Source organism: Rhododendron vialii, chromosome 3a (assembly GCF_030253575.1).
Source record: "Rhododendron vialii isolate Sample 1 chromosome 3a, ASM3025357v1".
NCBI classification, from domain to species: Eukaryota; Viridiplantae; Streptophyta; class Magnoliopsida; order Ericales; family Ericaceae; genus Rhododendron; species Rhododendron vialii.
The window spans coordinates 35,180,331-35,202,584 of record NC_080559.1 but is presented as its reverse complement, the minus strand read 5'-3'; the positions used below and the strand labels follow the sequence as shown (position 1 = coordinate 35,202,584).

Here is a 22,254-nt window from a genome sequence, read left to right as displayed (position 1 = left end):
TCAAACCGAACGGCATAACCAAGAACTCATAATGACCATACCTTGTACGAAAAGCCGTTGTCGATACATCACAATCCCTCACCTTAATCTGATGATATCCCGATCTCAGATCAATCTTAGAGAATACCGTAGCCCCGTGCAACTGATCAAACAAGTCATCTATCCTTGGTAATGGATATTGATTCCGAACCGTCACCTTATTCAACTGCCGATAATCGATACACATTCGCATAGTGCCTTCCTTCTTTTTAACAAATAAAACCGGTGCTCCCCATGGCGATACACTAGGTTGAATGAAACGCCGATCAAGCAACTCCTTCAACTGAACTTTTAACTCAAGCAATTCAGCAGGCGCCATACGATATGGAGTAATAGATATCGGATTAGTACCTGGCAATAACTCGATAGTGAACTCAACTTCACGATCTGGTACGATACCCGGCAACTCATCCGGAAATACATCCGCGAATTCATTCACAATCAATATCTCTTCAAGCTTAGGTGCTTTCTTTTCAGTGTCAACAACGTAAGCAATAAACCCCTCACATCCCTTACTCAACAAAGTTTTAGCTTTAAGTGCTGAAATAAGACATGTAGAACTTACCACAGAATCCCCACAAAATTTGACCTCATCATTGTTCGGTAGATGAAACACAACTTCCTTGCAAAAACAGTCCATAACGGCATGATACCCCGACAAGAAATCCATACCCAGAATAATATCAAAATCGGTCATGTCTAATGGTAGCAAATCCACCAACAACTTCTTTCCCCCAACAACCAACTCACACCCCGAAAAACCCACGTTTATAACAACTACATCACCCACTGGTGTAGAAATAGCTAAAGCAATATTTAACACTCTAGCAGGCTTATCTAAATATTTAGTAAAGACATTTGACACAAAAGAATGTGTAGACCCAGGGTCTAACAACACACGTGCATAAGTACCAGAAATAGCCAAAGTACCTGTAACTACTCCTGGTGAAGACTGGGCCCCTTGTCGTGTAACTGCAAACACTCTACCCGGCGTTGTAGACCCACTAGCTCCCCTTCCTCTGCCTCCTTGAACACTACCCACCGATGATGCCGCTGGTGCTTGCTTTCGAGGGCATTGCGCCGCCATGTGTCCAGCCTCACCACACACAAAACACTTGAAATTCTTAACCCCCCTCGTACAGTCCCTCAATAAGTGATCTGTGGACCCGCAATTAAAACATTGACGTGACACTGTCGCTGTTGAACCACCTGCGATTTGCTTGCTAGTTCCTTGACCCGATTTCCCTTTCCACCACCCTGATGAACCACCTTGAGATTTACCAAAATTTTGATTTCCAGAGCCCTGTAATTTTTGTTGACCACCCTTGTCACGGCCACCTCCAGACTTTCCAAAAGTTGTCCCCTCGGTTTTATTCTTCTTATTAGACTGTCGACTGTCCTGAGAGTCCTGAATATCATTTCCTACCTTCCTAGCCATCTCCACCAAAGCAGCGTAATCCTCCGTCACGTAAGTTGTCAACCAGGGCACTATCATTGAAGAAAGTCCCAACCGAAACCGTCTACACTTCTTAGCTTCTGTGTCAACCAAGTCTGTAGCATATTCTGATAGCTCCGCGAACCTCGCCTCATATTCTGAAACAGTCATATCACCTTGTACCAGAAGAGTAAAAGCCGCCTCTTGTCTAAACCGGTAACTCTGCGGACAATATTGGTCATTGAAACCTTGAACGAAGCGCTCCCACGTCACAACCCGTTGAACCACCGGTGTCACACCTGGTAATGGTGCAGTCAACTGCCTTTGCAAAGCTTCCCACCAATTTCGTGCTGTACCCTTTAAATTGAATGTTGCTAATGTCACCTTCTGGGCGTCGGTCACACCCATGGCATCAAACACCCGTACCACAGACTTCAACCACTCCTTTGCTTCACCGGGACTCACAGAACCCCCGAACTCTGTAGTGAACAACTTCCTAAACCGCTCCAACAAGCCAGTACCCGTTCCACGCTCTGTTGCCTGTGCGGTCTGCAATTGCATTAAGACTGCTTGTTGTTCCGTATACTGAGCCATAGCTGCCAAAATTCTTTCTGTGTTCCCCACAGCTGGTGCTTGCAAAGGAACATGTGGTTGTTCCACCTCATTTCCACTAGAAGCAACATCCTCAGCATGAACCGTATGCTCCGAAGCCATTTCCAAATATCTGTTTAATCAACTTAAACAACCAATAGCAAACACAATTTCAAATATATATATCTCACACATTAGTCATTAGATAACTCTAATCCATAACACAAAACTCATTTGGTCCACTACCAAACCCCAAACGACTCTAAATTCAGAGACTAGAACGTACTAGCTCTGATACCAACCTGTCACGCCCCGCCCCGCAAACGGCACCCAGAGTGGGCCCGAGTCAGCGCGGCCACGTGAAATTCCACACAATAGACCACACCACACTCTACAACCAATCAGAATACAAATTAGCGGAAGACTTCTTACTTAAAATACAACCAATTCAACGCCCAAAACCTCAACTCACAAGTTATAATAAATATCCCTCGCTCCAATTAATTACAAACATTTAGGTTAACTTCTAGACGAATCAGCTACACAACAATCTAACCAACGACATCACCCGAGACTAGTCTCAGCACTCTCCAAAGCGTTGACCAGTAGTGGACCCACTCTAAGCCACCTGCTACCTGGCAGTCCAAAAAGGAAAGCCAGAGTGTGTGAGATATAGAAATGCTCAATAAAATGTCACAATACCCAAAAGAATATCAATAAGAATATTCACCACCAACATAACTGCAATACCCATATGAGTACATTAGTTATAACCATCACATCTGCCAAACATAGCAATATTATTCAATAAACAACCACATAACAATAACGGCATGAATGTAAATCACACGAAACTCAACATAAGTACTCAATCGTATAACCACATGTATAAACACCAACATACAGTGGCACGTCTGCCACATCCCATGTACCCAAGGAATTGTGTCCCGCACACCACACTCCCATTCACCGTTAATTAGACGGCACGGCCCACGATATGGTGTGACTCACTCCACAATCCTTTCGCGGGTACAATCAACATACAACAAGCATGCATACCATTAGCTAAAACAACATATAGCATGGTATACAAATTTCCACCACATATATCCATATCAATAGCTAAACCTCGATTAGCATGATATCATTGATATATAATCACCTCCACTGCATTATTTACATATCAATAATCATATTGAAAGCTAAAACACCATTAGCAAGATATATACATACCACCATGGCAATATCTTATTGAGAAGAACCATATCAGACACACTCACCTTTCATTCGACTGGAGTATGCCAAACTTACGGTTTCGGCACCTCCTAAAAGACCGGCTCGTTACCTAGCCACAAGTTAACCCATATTAGCATATAAACATCCAGGAATGTTAAACCAAATGCTAGACTAACAAATCATAACATGCCTTCTACATTAGCTAATGGGGCAAACACTACACAAAGTCACCAAAATCTCTAGAGGTGTCCGGGAGTACCCACGTACCCGGGAGACCTCACACATCTTTCCATACTCCAAGGTACTCCAACACACCCAAAAATAGCAAATATAAAGACCCATTAGTGTACAATCTCAACCAAACAGCCCAACGCAACAAAACAGTAAAAACTGGTGCAAAGGCAGAGTTTAGGTCAACTTTAGATGCAAATCTGTTATCGCTCGGACATACCCATGATGCATGGGATGTATCGTTGGAAAGCTCTATGTGTCTAGTTTCTAACAAAACAAACGGTGTGTCATTTTGAGTCCCGAGCTAGGAGTTATGGCCATTATACCAAAGTCTGTCGCTGCTGCCAGATTCTACACGGGAATAAGTAAAATTGATTGAAAAATCATAATTCTTTCATCTTAAACCCAAAAATATTGAAACCAACACCCAAAGTTGCACCACTACAAGCCCTACGCTCAGTTAAAATCCCAGGTTCAGAAACGAGAGGAAATTAACCCAACAATCCAAAGAAAACAGTTTCGCAACCATTTTCGCACCTATCACCCAACCCAGCCTTAGAAATTCACCAAAAATTGTATACTTAACCAAATTACTTGATTCCAACGCCAATCTCTTCTTAACTTAAATATGCAGCTCCTGTAAAAGACCCAAAGCCACCCAAAATGTTCATCATGCCCAGGAAGTTAAAAGAAGACAGCCACGCACAAAATCGCACATCCAGCAAACAGCCAGTATTCAAAAATTCATAACTAATTGTGTGATTATTGGTTTTGCATGATCTTGGTACCGAAATCTTCGTATTGAAACGTACTTTTACAGTTATGAAGACATCAAAAATTGATTCCTAACAGAAAGGCCCCCAAAAGGCAGATTACCAGAACCCACGAAATTTGACCCAAAACCAAGAACTTTGTCAATTTCCTTCCAAAACTCAATCCATTGAGAATCTAACCACACAAATATAAAATTAAACATAGATTACACTTCTAGAGTACAAGAACTTACTTGTCACCGAGTTGGATCGTCGAAAACGGACCTCTCCTTCCTCCCTCCCCTTAGCCGAGACCTCCTCCTCCCTTTCTCTCCCCCTCTCTCTCTCTCTCTCTGTCGGCAGAATGAGGAAATATCCTCCTGATGACTATTTAGTCACTTAGGAAGAAATCCCATGTGGTCACCTCTCCTCTCAACTTATGCTCCAAACCAATAACAATTCTCCATGTAAATCACACCAAAGCCCCTCATAGAATCCAACAAATACAAATTAAACCCCAAACCTCAAAATTAAATCGAAACCCTAAATATCCTGGGACGGGTGTTACAACTCTCCCCCACTTGGAATATTTCGTCCCCGAAATAATACCCGCCACAAAGTCAACAAAAAACCAACCTCACAAGGTTACCAACACCATCCCCAAAACAAACACCTTCACCAACTTACACAACTCATCCACATGTAAACAAAAACCAAACTTCAAAAAGAATAAATCCAACCTCTACCGAAATCTCACCTCAAAGAAAATAATCTCAAACATGCATACACTCAAAATTACTCAGCAACCACACAACACCCAACCTCAAACTCAATAACACCACCAAAACAAATCTCCAACTCTTGTCAAAGCTCCACATATCCCAACACCAGTAACTTCCTTAGCAAGGACAATTCATACTTCGCACCAGCCCTATCAATCACTTCTCTCAACAACAACTAACACACAACACGGTACCCAACACACCTACATGCCAAAACCACTTTCATCATTTCACACAATTCCACCGTAGGAAATTTATAAGCTTATCCTTTAATAGGGTAAATTCCAACCAAAACTCCCAAACTCTCGTTAAAATCAATATAACGCAATCTCAACATCAGCACCAACTTAATAAACTCTCATGACTCCCATACCACCACACACTCTCAAAACATGAGTATGACCTTTCAGGAAAACTAAGTTTTAACCTCATACTATCAATTAGCATAATCACACTACTTGATACACCAACAAACATCGATCTTCAAACAATATTATATGTATATTATATGATCATGGTCCATAAACCATTTTATCACTTAGGTACACCAAACAAACACATCCATCACACACAAACAACACCTCAAGAAGTTTGTATATACTAGTATACGATCCATCCCAACACATACTAACACGAATCAACAACCCACCTAATCTTCCTAACCTTCAACTCATCACAAAACTTACTACCATCGTATCTCAACTATCACTTAAAATTTCACATCTGACCGTAACAATCACCTATGCTTCACTTAATCTACTTCCTCTATGCATTTCCTCATAAACCCCAACGCCCTTTCCATCATTCCATCACAACCAAAATTTCAACACTGTTCCACGTCTCATTGTCAACCCAGTGCCACTCCCGAATTCTGTTCCAGAAATCCAAACTCAGTTCTGTTGTAACATGTCCCTTCAAAACAAGGTTAGTCCACAACATATATATCATTGATGGCATGCGAATATGACAATATGCAAGACATGTCGTGATTTAATAGACACATTGTTTATTTCCTCACAACACCACTGACACTCCAGTCGACTGGACTGACTTAGACACGAAGCCATAATGCATGAACATGTTATCAAATCAAACAACAATAAAGTTATACCTGTTCCATTCTCTCAGAATGGTTTTCAATAACACCAACACTCTGCTCCAGTTTCACTTCTGCGAAGTTATCCCATTTCCCATCTGACCACTGCAACTGCTTATAGGCATTGCCCATTCTCCCAACACAACTCAATCCCGACCTGATTTGTATTTCCCCAGACTTGTATCATTTCAACTTGTTAACCGAACAATCCCAACCATAGCTCACCCTTGTAGCATCCCGACATTCACAGTTACCATTTGTAGCTGATTTCCCCTTCTGTTTGATCTCTTTCGCCCAACATGCGATTCTCAACTCACAAATTCAACCATTAAACACACTATCACCCTTACCTACTCCACCTCCAACAACTAATACCCCAATTTTCTCATCTCATTCCTTATCGCTACATTCGACAACTAACTCACTAAAGTTTTCCAACTCATCTGTACATGAAATAAGACATAGAAATACTCACCAACACTTATCTCCCCAAAGATAACCACAATCACATACTAGTTCATCTAGAACCAATAAAACCATCTTCACGTAACACTAAACCATTATGTTTCACATATACATATACATTCATTTCGGTCATTTCCAACACCAAATATGAATTTATTTTCTATGACTATCAAATGTAGTTTCTAACATTTTCCAAAGAATACAAAACCCTTCCGTACGTGCTTTTAACTTTTCAACGATATACCACATATCACATCCATAATACCATACTAGCCATGTACACATACACAACCAGATGCAAGTAGTATATAGATACATACTCACTACTTATTCAAATTTTTCATAAGTAATCGTTATAACCAAATACACCAAGCTCAACGCAACACGAAACCACTATCTGTAAGATTTTTAACTTCCACCGTATTTGATCTTTTCAACTAAACAGAAGTATTCATACCGCCTTAACATTTCTTTAGGCGTTATGCCCAGAATATTACCACACTAGATGTGTACATACTCAAGTTATCCACTTCATTTAGAAAGTTTAACATTCTCTACACACGTTTAACACATTCCAAAAGTTTTCAGTTTTTACACATTTAACACTTTCCACACCATGAACGGATAACAATCATTTTAAACTTCTAGCAATACATATATCTCTATGTGAGTATCATCCTCTTAGCATGCACAAATCATACACGTACCCAATCACACACCAATGAAGCCATGCTACTGCCATACACACACACACACACCCCTTTTTTTTTTAATATCTTTCAAAATTCACCACAAAATCCACAACTTTGACACTAACCTTCCAAATTCAAAATGAACCATCTCTAGCGTGTACCTCTCAAACTCTTAAGAATCTTCCCACCGCCAACTTACGATAACTTACGATATAGCAAGATTGACATACTACATAACAATACAACCAAGTGCATATTATGCATTGATAATACAGTAAATAAGTTTAACACAACATCTACTGTTACTTACACCCAACCCAATGTATATGTATATGTGAAACATAATGGTTTAGTGTTACGTGAAGATGGTTTTATTGGTTCTATATGAACTAGTATGTGATTGTGGTTATCTTTGGGGAGATAAGTGTTGGTGAGTATTTCTATGTCTTATTTCATGTACAGATGAGTTGGAAAACTTTAGTGAGTTAGTTGTCGAATGTAGCGATAAGGAATGAGATGAGAAAATTGGGGTATTAGTTGTTGGAGGTGGAGTAGGTAAGGGTGATAGTGTGTTTAATGGTTGAATTTGTGAGTTGAGAATCGCATGTTGGGCGAAAGAGATCAAACAGAAGGGGAAATCAGCTACAAATGGTAACTGTGAATGTCGGGATGCTACAAGGGTGAGCTATGGTTGGGATTGTTCGGTTAACAAGTTGAAATGATACAAGTCTGGGGAAATACAAATCAGGTCGGGATTGAGTTGTGTTGGGAGAATGGGCAATGCCTATAAGCAGTTGCAGTGGTCAGATGGGAAATGGGATAACTTCGCAGAAGTGAAACTGGAGCAGAGTGTTGGTGTTATTGAAAACCATTCTGAGAGAATGGAACAGGTATAACTTTCTTGTTGTTTGATTTGATAACATGTTCATGCATTATGGCTTCGTGTCTAAGTCAGTCCAGTCGACTGGAGTGTCAGTGGTGTTGTGAGGAAATAGACAATGTGTCTATTAAATCACGACATGTCTTGCATATTGTCATATTCGCATGCCATCAATGATATATATGTTGTGGACTAACCTTGTTTTGAAGGGACATGTTACAACAGAACTGAGTTTGGATTTCTGGAACAGAATTCGGGAGTGGCACTGGGTTGACAATGAGACGTGGAACAGTGTTGAAATTTTGGTTGTGATGGAATGATGGAAAGGGCGTTGGGGTTTATGAGGAAATGCATAGAGGAAGTAGATTAAGTGAAGCATAGGTGATTGTTACGGTCAGATGTGAAATTTTAAGTGATAGTTGAGATACGATGGTAGTAAGTTTTGTGATGAGTTGAAGGTTAGGAAGATTAGGTGGGTTGTTGATTCGTGTTAGTATGTGTTGGGATGGATCGTATACTAGTATATACAAATTTCTTGAGGTGTTGTTTGTGTGTGATGGATGTGTTTGTTTGGTGTACCTAAGTGATAAAATGGTTTATGGACCATGATCATATAATATACATATAATATTGTTTGAAGATCGATGTTTGTTGGTGTATCAAGTAGTGTGATTATGCTAATTGATAGTATGAGGTTAAAACTTAGTTTTCCTGAAAGGTCATACTCATGTTTTGAGAGTGTGTGGTGGTATGGGAGTCATGAGAGTTTATTAAGTTGGTGCTGATGTTGAGATTGCGTTATATTGATTTTAACGAGAGTTTGGGAGTTTTGGTTGGAATTTACCCTATTAAAGGATAAGCTTATAAATTTCCTACGGTGGAATTGTGTGAAATGATGAAAGTGGTTTTGGCATGTAGGTGTGTTGGGTACCGTGTTGTGTGTTAGTTGTTGTTGAGAGAAGTGATTGATAGGGCTGGTGCGAAGTATGAATTGTCCTTGCTAAGGAAGTTACTGGTGTTGGGATATGTGGAGCTTTGACAAGAGTTGGAGATTTGTTTTTGGTGGTGTTATTGAGTTTGAGGTTGGGTGTTGTGTGGTTGCTGAGTAATTTTGAGTGTATGCATGTTTGAGATTATTTTCTTTGAGGTGAGATTTCGGTAGAGGTTGGATTTATTCTTTTTGAAGTTTGGTTTTTGTTTACATGTGGATGAGTTGTGTAAGTTGGTGAAGGTGTTTGTTTTGGGGATGGTGTTGGTAACCTTGTGAGGTTGGTTTTTGTTGACTTTGTGGCGGGTATTATTTCGGGGACGAAATATTCCAAGTGGGGGAGAGTTGTAACACCCGTCCCAGGATATTTAGGGTTTCGATTTAATTTTGAGGTTTGGGGTTTAATTTGTATTTGTTGGATTCTATGAGGGGCTTTGGTGTGATTTACATGGAGAATTGTTATTGGTTTGGAGCATAAGTTGAGAGGAGAGGTGACCACATGGGATTTCTTCCTAAGTGACTAAATAGTCATCAGGAGGATATTTCCTCATTCTGCCGACAGAGAGAGAGAGAGAGAGGGGGAGAGAAAGGGAGGAGGAGGTCTCGGCTAAGGGGAGGGAGGAAGGAGAGGTCCGTTTTCGACGATCCAACTCGGTGACAAGTAAGTTCTTGTACTCTAGAAGTGTAATCTATGTTTAATTTTATATTTGTGTGGTTAGATTCTCAATGGATTGAGTTTTGGAAGGAAATTGACAAAGTTCTTGGTTTTGGGTCAAATTTCGTGGGTTCTGGTAATCTGCCTTTTGGGGGCCTTTCTGTTAGGAATCAATTTTTGATGTCTTCATAACTGTAAAAGTACGTTTCAATACGAAGATTTCGGTACCAAGATCATGCAAAACCAATAATCACACAATTAGTTATGAATTTTTGAATACTGGCTGTTTGCTGGATGTGCGATTTTGTGCGTGGCTGTCTTCTTTTAACTTCCTGGGCATGATGAACATTTTGGGTGGCTTTGGGTCTTTTACAGGAGCTGCATATTTAAGTTAAGAAGAGATTGGCGTTGGAATCAAGTAATTTGGTTAAGTATACAATTTTTGGTGAATTTCTAAGGCTGGGTTGGGTGATAGGTGCGAAAATGGTTGCGAAACTGTTTTCTTTGGATTGTTGGGTTAATTTCCTCTCGTTTCTGAACCTGGGATTTTAACTGAGCGTAGGGCTTGTAGTGGTGCAACTTTGGGTGTTGGTTTCAATATTTTTGGGTTTAAGATGAAAGAATTATGATTTTTCAATCAATTTTACTTATTCCCGTGTAGAATCTGGCAGCAGCGACAGACTTTGGTATAATGGCCATAACTCCTAGCTCGGGACTCAAAATGACACACCGTTTGTTTTGTTAGAAACTAGACACATAGAGCTTTCCAACGATACATCCCATGCATCATGGGTATGTCCGAGCGATAACAGATTTGCATCTAAAGTTGACCTAAATTCTGCCTTTGCACCAGTTTTTACTGTTTTGTTGCGTTGGGAACTAATAAGGTATTAGACAATACCCAACGAATACAAATATGTCCATCTTAAGGCTTAGAAGTGCCCCCAATTCAACGTAAGAGTATAAATATGATATAACTCTTAAAATCGATTTGAAACCATGACCATCCTGTTGTATTTCGACCATAACTTCTTATAGGGTTAAAACCAGATTATGAAACCACCACCATTAGAAAGTACACCTCCGGTACATGAATTTTGATATAAAATTTGTCCTAAACAGAGTCTGAATGACCAAGATACGCTCAAATGAAGTTACATATCTAAAGCAGAATTCACAGTTTTCAGCAGAACAGTCTGCGATCGAAAGCTCATTAAAAATCACATACTCAATATTTTCCAATAATTCCAACACCAAAACATCACCAATTGATCCATGTTTAAGACTCATGAGAACCCATGTCCACCCAGCATGCTTAAACTTGAGGAATTTCATGACGAACACAAGCCAAAAGCTGTCCAGAATTTCAGAAGTACCAAAACCTGAACTTTAATTCAAAAACTGCTATAATCTAGAAAGAACCACGACACAACCCATGCATATTCAGAAAGATATACGAGTCTAGTTTCGGAATCAAGAAACAGTGCGTAAAACCGATACCCGAGCAAGAAGTTATGCCCGTTTTTCCAACACGTGTCTGTGCTGTCTGCACAGACGCGAATCAGACACCAGTTCAGTCCACGAATTTTGTAGGCCAAACCACTTCGAGTTATTTTCTGAAAATTTAACACGATGCAATAGACTCACAGATGAACCTTCAGGATTTTTTTCAAGAATTTATAAAATTTCTAGGTACCTTGAATAAAATGATTGTTAATAGTTTGATGATTCTGAAATTCTGGGCAGGTTTTATAGCTGTGTTCTTCATCAGTTTTCTCATAGTTGAATATGCTTACTGACTATGGATGCTGTTGAGTCTTAAACCTTGATCAGTTGGTGTTGTTTTGGCGTTGGAAATATTGGAAAAGATTAAGTGTGTGATTTTTAATGAGCATTCGATCGCAGACTGTTCTGCTGGGTCTGTAGTTTCTGTTTTAGACGTGTAATTTCAATTGAGCATATCTTAGTCATTCGGAGTCCAATTTGGGCAAATTTTGTATCTAGATTGATGTACTAGAAGCCTTCTTTCTAATGGTGGTGGTTTCATGACCCAACTTTGATCCTATAAAATGCTACAGTCTTTTAAAGACAGGCTGGTTATAGGATGTTTTGTTATTTTGGGAGTGTTGTTATGTTTGAACTTCATGTGTGTTATTCTTTGGCCATTGTTTAGTTCCTTATGAGCTTATTATTCTCGTGTTGATCGTTCGTTGAACTCATTACTAATACGGTTAAGCGTGTGGTTAGGTAACGAGCTGAGTAATCGGGAGGTGCCAAAACCGTAAGTTGGCATACTTCGGTCGACTTACAGGTGAGTGTGTTTGATATCTTATATCTTCAATAAGATGTTAACATGTTGGTTGTGCATCATGCTATGGTTGGTTTAGTTACTAGCGTGCATGATTGGTGTATGTTGATTGTACCCGTATAAGGTTTGTGGAGTGAGTCACACCTTGTCATGGGCCGTGCCGTTCTATTTACGGTGAATGGGAGCTTGGTGTGCGGGACACAATACCTTGGGTACATGGGATGTGGCAGACGTGTCACTGCATGTGTTGTGAACATAAATTGTAGTTGTTCAGTTGGTGGTTTTATGTTGAGTTTTATTGGATTTATTCTATATCTTACACACTCCTGGTTTTCTTTTGGATTGCCAGATGGCAGGGGTTCGTAGGATGGTCCACTACCGGTCGGCGTTTTGGGGTTGGCTTTAGGGTTGTCTTTTGTGTCGGTGGTGGTGAATCGTTTTGTACATATTATCAACTCGTTTTGTAAAGGATGTTTTGCACTTTAGTTTGCCAAGTATGTAAAGCTATGGGTTTAACGTCGACTCTTTTTATAATGTTAATGTTAAGTCTTCCGCTGGTTTATTCTGAGTTAATATCTCTTGTTAAGTGATTGTTTGGTTGGCGTTTGGGAATGCCACGTGGCCGCGCCGACTCGGGCCCCGCAAACGGCACCCAATGTGGGCCCGAGTCGACGCGACCACGTGACATTCCACACCAAAAAAAAAAAAAAACAAACCACACCTCACAACCTGTCAGAATAAACACCCAGCGGAAGACTTATCACCTTAACATAAAAATGAGTCGACGTATCGACCAACCAACCACGATCTCACACAACTAAACAACAATATAGTTTTACAATACTTTAAAAATTTTACACTTTAATACATCCATCGACGACTTATTTATAACTTACATAAATCAACTTTTTAGTTTACTACCTACAACCAACTCGTTCATCCACATCATCTAATGCTAGCCCAAACACTTCTCAACACGATGACCGGTAGTGGACCCACTCTACGCAACCTGCTACCTGGCAGACCAAAAAGGAAAGCCAGAGTGTGTAAGATATAGAAATGCTCAACAAAATATAGCAACAACCGAATAAATAACAACCAAAATATAAATTCTCAACATATCTGAGATACTCAAATGTACGTAACAGATATAATCACCACATCCTCCAATTACAACATAACAGTAATATCCAACAGCTAAAAGATAATCTCAACTTGTCAACAGTTTATCGAGAAATTAAGAACAACACCGGGCACATAGCCAATAATTTAAGGCATAAAGCCTTTTGGCATTAAGCCAATCACCGGGCACACAGCCAATAGTTTAAGGCATAAAGCCATATGGCATAAAGCCAATCACCGGGCACACAGCCAATAGTTTAAGGCATAAAGCCTTTTGGCATAAAGCCAATCACCGGGCACTAAGCCAACAATCAAGTTCAATTCAATATAGAACAACATCTATGAATCAAACACTCACATATCATAAGCTAAACAACAATAGCATGATATACACTCACCATTACAGCAATATCTCATTAAAGATAACCATATCGAAAGCTTACTACGGTTAGCAAGATATACATTCACCACCACAGCAACATTTTATTGGGAAGAACCATATCAGACACACTCACCTTTGCATCGACCGAGATATACACCAAACTTACGATTTCGGCACCTCCTATTTGACCGGCTTGTTACCTAGCCATAAGCTACCATATCAGCATATGAATCCCTTGGAATGTTTAAGTAAATATATGATACACCCCATAATACATTCACCATGCTAACAAGTGTCAAATGAGCTTAACAATGCCACCAACACTCCCAAACCATTTAACAATCATTTGATACCAAATTATAAAACTAATAAGGTATTAGACAATACCCAACGAATACAAATATGTCCATCTTAAGGCTTAGATGTGCCCCCAATTCAACGTAAGAGTATAAATATGATATAACTCTTAAAATCGATTTGAAACCATGACCATCCTGTTGTATTTCGACCATAACTTCTTACTGATTTAGAACCAGGTCGTCAGACTACCACCATTAAAAAGTACACCTCCGGTACATGAATTTTGATATAAAATTTGTCCTAAACGGAGTCTGAATGACCAAGATACGCTCAAATGAAGTTACACATCTAAAGCAGAATTCACAGTTTTCAGCAGAACAGTTTGCGATCGAGAGCTCATTAAAAATCACATACTCAATATTTTCCAATAATACCAACACCAAAACATCACCAATTGATCAATGTTTAAGACTCATGAGAACCCATGTCCACCCAGCATGCTTAAACTTGAGGAATTTCATGACGAACACATGCCAAAAGCTGTCCAGAATTTCAGAAATACCAAAACCTGAACTTTAATTCAAAAACTGCTATAATCTAGAAAGAACCACGACACAACCCATACATATTCAGAAAGATATACGAGTCTAGTTTCGGAATCAAGAAACGGTGCGTAAAACCGATACCCGAGCAAGAAGTTATGCCCGTTTTTCCAACACGTGTCTGTGCTGTCTGCACAGACGCGAATCAGACACCAGTTCAGTCCACGAATTTTGTAGGCCAAACCACTTCGAGTTATTTTCTGAAAATTTAACACGATACAATAGACTCACAGATGAACCTTCAGGATTTTTTTCAAGAATTTAGAAGATTTCTAGGTACCTTGAATAAATTCGTCAAAAACAGAACAGTTTCAATTTGGTTCAACACAGTTATGCATATTCATATCATACCCCGAATTTTCTGAAATTAAACCCAATTCCAACCTCAAAAACCCTTCTCCCATGAATTCAATTCACCTCTAACTAGATGCCAGGTAGGGAATTGAACAACAAAATCATAAATTCAAGTAAAGAAGATCATGAATTACCTTACAAAGTTTCCAATTCAACCTAGCTCTCACTTCCCCTTTCTCTTCTCCTTCTTCCACCGGCTGATCTCTCTCTCTCTCTCTCTCTCTCTCTCTCTCTCTCTCTCTCTCACACGTTGGAACCTCTCCTGATGGGTTTTCTTTCTTTTGTTTTGTTTTAAAAAGAAACACACACACACCACCTCACACAAACACACGGCACACATGCACCACTCTAATAAAAAAAAATCGCACTTTAGTCCTTTAGGTTATTAAGTATTTAGGGTTTCGATTTAATTTTGAGGTTTGGGGTTTAATTTGTATTTGTTGGATTCTATGAGGGGCTTTGGTGTGATTTACATGGAGAATTGTTATTGGTTTGGAGCATAAGTTGAGAGGAGAGGTGACCACATGGGATTTCTTCCTAAGTGACTAAATAGTCATCAGGAGGATATTTCCTCATTCTGCCGACAGAGAGAGAGAGAGAGAGGGGGAGAGAAAGGGAGGAGGAGGTCTCGGCTAAGGGGAGGGAGGAAGGAGAGGTCCGTTTTCGACGATCCAACTCGGTGACAAGTAAGTTCTTGTACTCTAGAAGTGTAATCTATGTTTAATTTTATATTTGTGTGGTTAGATTCTCAATGGATTGAGTTTTGGAAGGAAATTGACAAAGTTCTTGGCTTTGGGTCTTTTACAGGAGCTGCATATTTAAGTTAAGAAGAGATTGGCGTTGGAATCAAGTAATTTGGTTAAGTATACAATTTTTGGTGAATTTCTAAGGCTGGGTTGGGTGATAGGTGCGAAAATGGTTGCGAAACTGTTTTCTTTGGATTGTTGGGTTAATTTCCTCTCGTTTCTGAACCTGGGATTTTAACTGAGCGTAGGGCTTGTAGTGGTGCAACTTTGGGTGTTGGTTTCAATATTTTTGGGTTTAAGATGAAAGAATTATGATTTTTCAATCAATTTTACTTATTCCCGTGTAGAATCTGGCAGCAGCGACAGACTTTGGTATAATGGCCATAACTCCTAGCTCGGGACTCAAAATGACACACCGTTTGTTTTGTTAGAAACTAGACACATAGAGCTTTCCAACGATACATCCCATGCATCATGGGTATGTCCGAGCGATAACAGATTTGCATCTAAAGTTGACCTAAATTCTGCCTTTGCACCAGTTTTTACTGTTTTGTTGCGTTGGGCTGTTTGGTTGAGATTGTACACTAATGGGTCTTTATATTTGCTATTTTTGGGTGTGTTGGAGTACCTTGGAGTATGGAAAGATGTGTGAGGTCTCCCGGGTACGTGGGTACTCCCGGACACCTCTAGAGATTTTGGTGACTTTGTGTAGTGTTTGCCCCATTAGCTAATGTAGAAGGCATGTTATGATTTGTTAGTCTAGCATTTGGTTTAACATTCCTGGATGTTTATATGCTAATATGGGTTAACTTGTGGCTAGGTAACGAGCCGGTCTTTTAGGAGGTGCCGAAACCGTAAGTTTGGCATACTCCAGTCGAATGAAAGGTGAGTGTGTCTGATATGGTTCTTCTCAATAAGATATTGCCATGGTGGTATGTATATATCTTGCTAATGGTGTTTTAGCTTTCAATATGATTATTGATATGTAAATAATGCAGTGGAGGTGATTATATATCAATGATATCATGCTAATCGAGGTTTAGCTATTGATATGGATATATGTGGTGGAAATTTGTATACCATGCTATATGTTGTTTTAGCTAATGGTATGCATGCTTGTTGTATGTTGATTGTACCCGCGAAAGGATTGTGGAGTGAGTCACACCATATCGTGGGCCGTGCCGTCTAATTAACGGTGAATGGGAGTGTGGTGTGCGGGACACAATTCCTTGGGTACATGGGATGTGGCAGACGTGCCACTGTATGTTGGTGTTTATACATGTGGTTATACGATTGAGTACTTATGTTGAGTTTCGTGTGATTTACATTCATGCCGTTATTGTTATGTGGTTGTTTATTGAATAATATTGCTATGTTTGGCAGATGTGATGGTTATAACTAATGTACTCATATGGGTATTGCAGTTATGTTGGTGGTGAATATTCTTATTGATATTCTTTTGGGTATTGTGACATTTTATTGAGCATTTCTATATCTCACACACTCTGGCTTTCCTTTTTGGACTGCCAGGTAGCAGGTGGCTTAGAGTGGGTCCACTACTGGTCAACGCTTTGGAGAGTGCTGAGACTAGTCTCGGGTGATGTCGTTGGTTAGATTGTTGTGTAGCTGATTCGTCTAGAAGTTAACCTAAATGTTTGTAATTAATTGGAGCGAGGGATATTTATTATAACTTGTGAGTTGAGGTTTTGGGCGTTGAATTGGTTGTATTTTAAGTAAGAAGTCTTCCGCTAATTTGTATTCTGATTGGTTGTAGAGTGTGGTGTGGTCTATTGTGTGGAATTTCACGTGGCCGCGCTGACTCGGGCCCACTCTGGGTGCCGTTTGCGGGGCGAGGCGTGACAGGTTGAACACACAAAACACGGCCCACATAAGACACCGTCAGTGCCAGCACAATCTGCCATGGGAGAATTACCATTTGCTGCTCCATGAACTGAGCCATATCAATAACCTGCTTTAACAACTCAAACCACCAACAACAAACATAGTGCTAAGTATTAAATACTCCCACGATAGCCACCCACTAACTCCTTCTCGACAGTAACAACAACCTATGGTCCACTACCAAAATTCCCAATCGACTCTCAACACAGAGACTAGAACGTACTAGCTCTGATACCAAGTGGGGGAGAGTTGTAACACCCGTCCCAGGATATTTAGGGTTTCGATTTAATTTTGAGGTTTAGGGTTTAATTTGTATTTGTTGGATTCTATGAGGGGCTTTGGTGTGATTTACATGGAGAATTGTTATTGGTTTGGAGCATAAGTTGAGAGGAGAGGTGACCATATGGGATTTCTTCCTAAGTGACTAAATAGTCATCAGGAGGATATTTCCTCATTCTGCCGACATAGAGAGAGAGAGAGAGGGGGAGAGAAAGGGAGGAGGAGGTCTCGGCTAAGGGGAGGGAGGAAGGAGAGGTCCGTTTTCGACGATCCAACTCGGTGACAAGTAAGTTCTTGTACTCTAGAAGTGTAATCTATGTTTAATTTTATATTTGTGTGGTTAGATTCTCAATGGATTGAGTTTTGGAAGGAAATTGACAAAGTTCTTGGTTTTGGGTCAAATTTCGTGGGTTCTGGTAATCTGCCTTTTGGGGGCCTTTCTGTTAGGAATCAATTTTTGGTGTCTTCATAACTGTAAAAGTACGTTTCAATACGAAGATTTCGGTACCAAGATCATGCAAAACCAATAATCACACAATTAGTTATGAATTTTTGAATACTGGCTGTTTGCTGGATGTGCGATTTTAACTCTCAAGTTATAATAAATATCCCTCTCTCCAATTAATTACATAACATTTAGGTTAGCTTCTAGACGAATCAGCTACGCAACAATCTAACCAAAGACATCACCCGACGCTAGTCTAGCACTCTCCAAAGCGTTGACCAGTAGTGGACCCACTCTAAGCCACCTGCTACCTGGCAGTCCAAAAAGGAAAACCAGAGTGTGTGAGATATAGAAATGCTCAATAAAATGTCACAATACCCAAAAGAATATCAATAATCATAACCACCACATTCTCCAAACATAGCAATATTATTCAATAAACAACCACATAACAATAACGGCATGAATGTAAATCACACGAAACTCAACATAAGTACTCAATCGTATAACCACATGTATAAACACCAACATACAGTGGCACGTCTGCCACATCCCATGTACCCAAGGAATTGTGTCCCGCACACCACACTCCCATTCACCGTTAATTAGACGGCATGGCCCACGATATGGTGTGACTCACTCCACAATCCTTTCGCGGGTACAATCAACATACAACAAGCATGCATACCATTAGCTAAACAATATATAGCATGATATACAATTTCGACCACATATATCCATATCAATAGCTAAACCTCGATTAGCATGATATCATTGATATATAATCACCTCCACCGCATTATTTACATATCGATAATCATATTGAAAGCTAAAATACCATTAGCAAGATATATACATACCACCATAGCAATATCTTATTGAGAAGAACCATATCAGACACACTCACCTTTCATTCGACTGGAGTATGCCAAACTTACGGTTTCGGCACCTCCTAAAAGACCGGCTCGTTACCTAGCCACAAGTTAACCCATATTAGCATATGAACATCTAGGAATGTTAAACCAAAAGCTAGACTAACAAATCATAACATGCCTTCTACACTAGCTAATGGGGCAAACATTACACAAAGTCACCAAAATCTCTAGAGGTGTCCGGGAGTACCCACGTACCCGGGAGACCTCACACATCTTCTGCATACTCCAAGGTACTCCAACACACCCAAAAATATCAAATATAAAGACCCACAAGTGTACAATCTCAACCAAACAGACCAACGCAACAAAACTCCCAAAACAGGAACGACAACCACAACCAGCCTGTCTTATTTTGGCCATATCTAATTAAACAACATGAATTCCAGGGCGACACTTAAACCATTGAAAAGTAGACTTCTTCTTCTTTGAATCCATAGGTCATACATCAAAAACAGAGTTCGGGTAACCTAACTACGGCCTTACGATTATAGCTTCAACATAACAGTAAAAACTGGTGCAAAGGCAGAATTTAGGTCAACCTTAAATGCAAATCTGTTATCGCTCGGACATACCCATGACGCATGGGACGTATTGTTGGAAAGCTCTATGTGTCTAGTTTCTAACAAAACAAACGGTGTGTCATTTCGAGTCCCGAGCTAGGAGTTATGGCCATTATACCAAAGTCCGTCGGTGCTGTCAGATTCTACGCGGGAATAAGTAAAATTGATTGAAAAATCATAACTCTTTCATCTTAAACCCAAAAATATTGAAACCAACACCAAAAGTTGCACCACTACAAGCCCTGCACTCAGTTAAAATCCCAGGTTCAGAAACGAGAGGAGGTTAACCCAACAATCAAAAGAAAAACCGATTTGCAACCATTTTCGCCCCAGTCAACCAACCCTGCTTTAGAAATTCACCAAAAATTGTATACTAAACCAAATTACTTGATTCCAACGCCAATCTCTTCTTAACTTAAATATGCAGCTCCTATAAAAGACCCAAAGCCACCCAAAATGTTCATCATGCCCAGAAAGTTAAAAGAAGACAGCCACGCACAGAATCGCACATCCAGCAAACAGCCAGTATTCAAAGATTCATAACTAATTGTGTGATTATCGGTTTTGCATGATCTTGGTACCGAAATCTTCGTATTGAAACGTACTTTGACAGTTATGAAGACACCAAAAATTGATTCCTAGCAGAAGGGCCCCCAAAAGACAGATTACCAAAACCCACGAATTTGACCCAAAACATGAACTTTGTCGATTTCCTTTCAAAACTCAATCCATGGAGAATCTAGCCACACAAACATGAAATCAAACATGGATTACACTTCTAGAGTACAAGAACTTACTTGTCACCGAGTTGGATCGTCGAAACCGGACCTCTCCTTCCTCCCTCCCCTTAGCCGTGACCTCCTCCTCCCTTTCTCTCCCCCTCTCTCTCTCGCTATGTCGGCAGAATTGGGAGTCGGCAGAATTGGGAAGAATCTGATGGCTATTTAGTCACTTAGGAAGAAATCCTATGTGGTCACCTCTCCTCTCAACTTATACTCCAAACCAATAACAATTCTCCATGTAAATCACACCAAGGCCCCTCATAGAATCCAACAAATACAAATTAAACCCCAACCCTCAAAATTAAATTGAAACTCTAAATATCCCGGGATGGGTGTTACAACTCTCCCCCACTTGGAATATTTCGTCCCCGAAATAGCACTCGCCACAAAATCAACAACAACCAACCTCACAATGTTACCAACACCATCCTCAAAACAAACACCTTCACCCCACAACTCATCCACATGTAGACAAAAACCAAACTTCAAAAAGAATAAATCCAACCTCTACCCAAATCTTACCTCAAAGAAAATAACCTCAAACATGCATACACTCAAAATTACTCAGTAACCACACAACACCCAACCTCAAACTCAATAACACCACCAAAAACAAATCTCCAACTCTGGTTAAAGCTCAACATATCCCAACACCAGTAACTTCCTTAGCAAGGACAATTCATAATTCGCACCAGCCCTATCAATCACTTCTCTCGACAACAACTAGCACACAACACGGTACCCATAAAATTAAAACATAAATACCCCACCTACACACAACACCGTCCCAAAGAGCCACCACCCAATCTAGAGACAATGTTAGACCTCCCGCCGGAAACTACGTTGCGCAGACGCGGTTCCAACTGGATTTCAAACAAGTCCAAAAATCTTGGCGTAACACTTAAGGACACACACACACACTACGCATACATATACATCCTCTACTCAACAAGATATATATATTATCCACATAGATATACACAAAACACTCACTCACACTCTAGCATGGTATCCTATCATCAAGATACATTTATATTCTCTCCATTCCCTCACACTTTACCTTTACACAAGGGCACGAAAATTCTCAACAACTCCTCACACAAGCACAGTATCTTAAACGAAAATGCACACCCAACTCACCCATAAGTTATCCCAACCCCACACACAAGAATCCTCAAAAATTACTCTACCCACAACTCATTAACAAAACTTAAAAATACCTGGCACCTATTCGAACGAATCCATCGCCGGCTCCTGCACCCTTGAACACTGTGCCGCTTTGTGCCCAAACTCGCCACACAGTAACCCTGTATACTTTTCAACACCCCGAACCCTCTCTGACCAATTGCTCCATCGACCACAACGAACGTATCGACATTCACCGCCACTAACCACTGCCTGTACTCCTATCTCGTCTCCTCTGAACCCTCTTTGGATTTCTCAAAACTCTAACTCTCACTAAACTTGAAACCTTTGCTCCTTACTCTCCTCAGCACTATCACTACCATTCTCACTATCCTCACAATCATCCTCGTCATTACCACTATCACCTTCACTGCCATCACCATCACCCTCACCATCTCTCTGCCTCTCACCAACCTCCAACCCTAGTAACCGTTGTTATACTCAACTCCGCAGTACACATGCACCCTGTGCACCAAACAATACCATCAATATACAATTTTGCACACTTAT

At 40.1% G+C, this 22,254-nt stretch overlaps 3 long non-coding RNA genes across 4 annotated transcripts; 2 read left to right on the top strand and 1 right to left on the bottom strand.

Moving 5' to 3' along the window:
• The first annotated feature begins 11,998 nt into the window (after window positions 1–11,998).
• Window positions 11,999–12,723, top strand: LOC131320866 (uncharacterized). The gene is made up of 2 exons (XR_009198385.1): window positions 11,999–12,153; window positions 12,500–12,723. It is a non-coding gene; the product is annotated as an uncharacterized LOC131320866 (long non-coding RNA).
• A 216-nt stretch (window positions 12,724–12,939) lies between these two features.
• LOC131320859 (uncharacterized) lies at window positions 12,940–20,695 on the bottom strand. 2 transcript variants are annotated; one of them, XR_009198378.1, is made up of 3 exons: window positions 20,575–20,695; window positions 19,143–19,254; window positions 12,940–13,166 (listed from the first exon to the last, which is right to left on the bottom strand). It is a non-coding gene; the product is annotated as an uncharacterized LOC131320859 (long non-coding RNA). The 2 variants fall into 2 exon arrangements; XR_009198377.1 differs by lacking the exon at window positions 12,940–13,166 and adding an exon at window positions 18,337–18,593.
• LOC131320857 (uncharacterized) lies at window positions 15,485–17,417 on the top strand. Its single transcript, XR_009198375.1, has 2 exons — window positions 15,485–15,596; window positions 16,477–17,417. It is a non-coding gene; the product is annotated as an uncharacterized LOC131320857 (long non-coding RNA).
• Window positions 20,696–22,254: the final 1,559 nt, after the last annotated feature.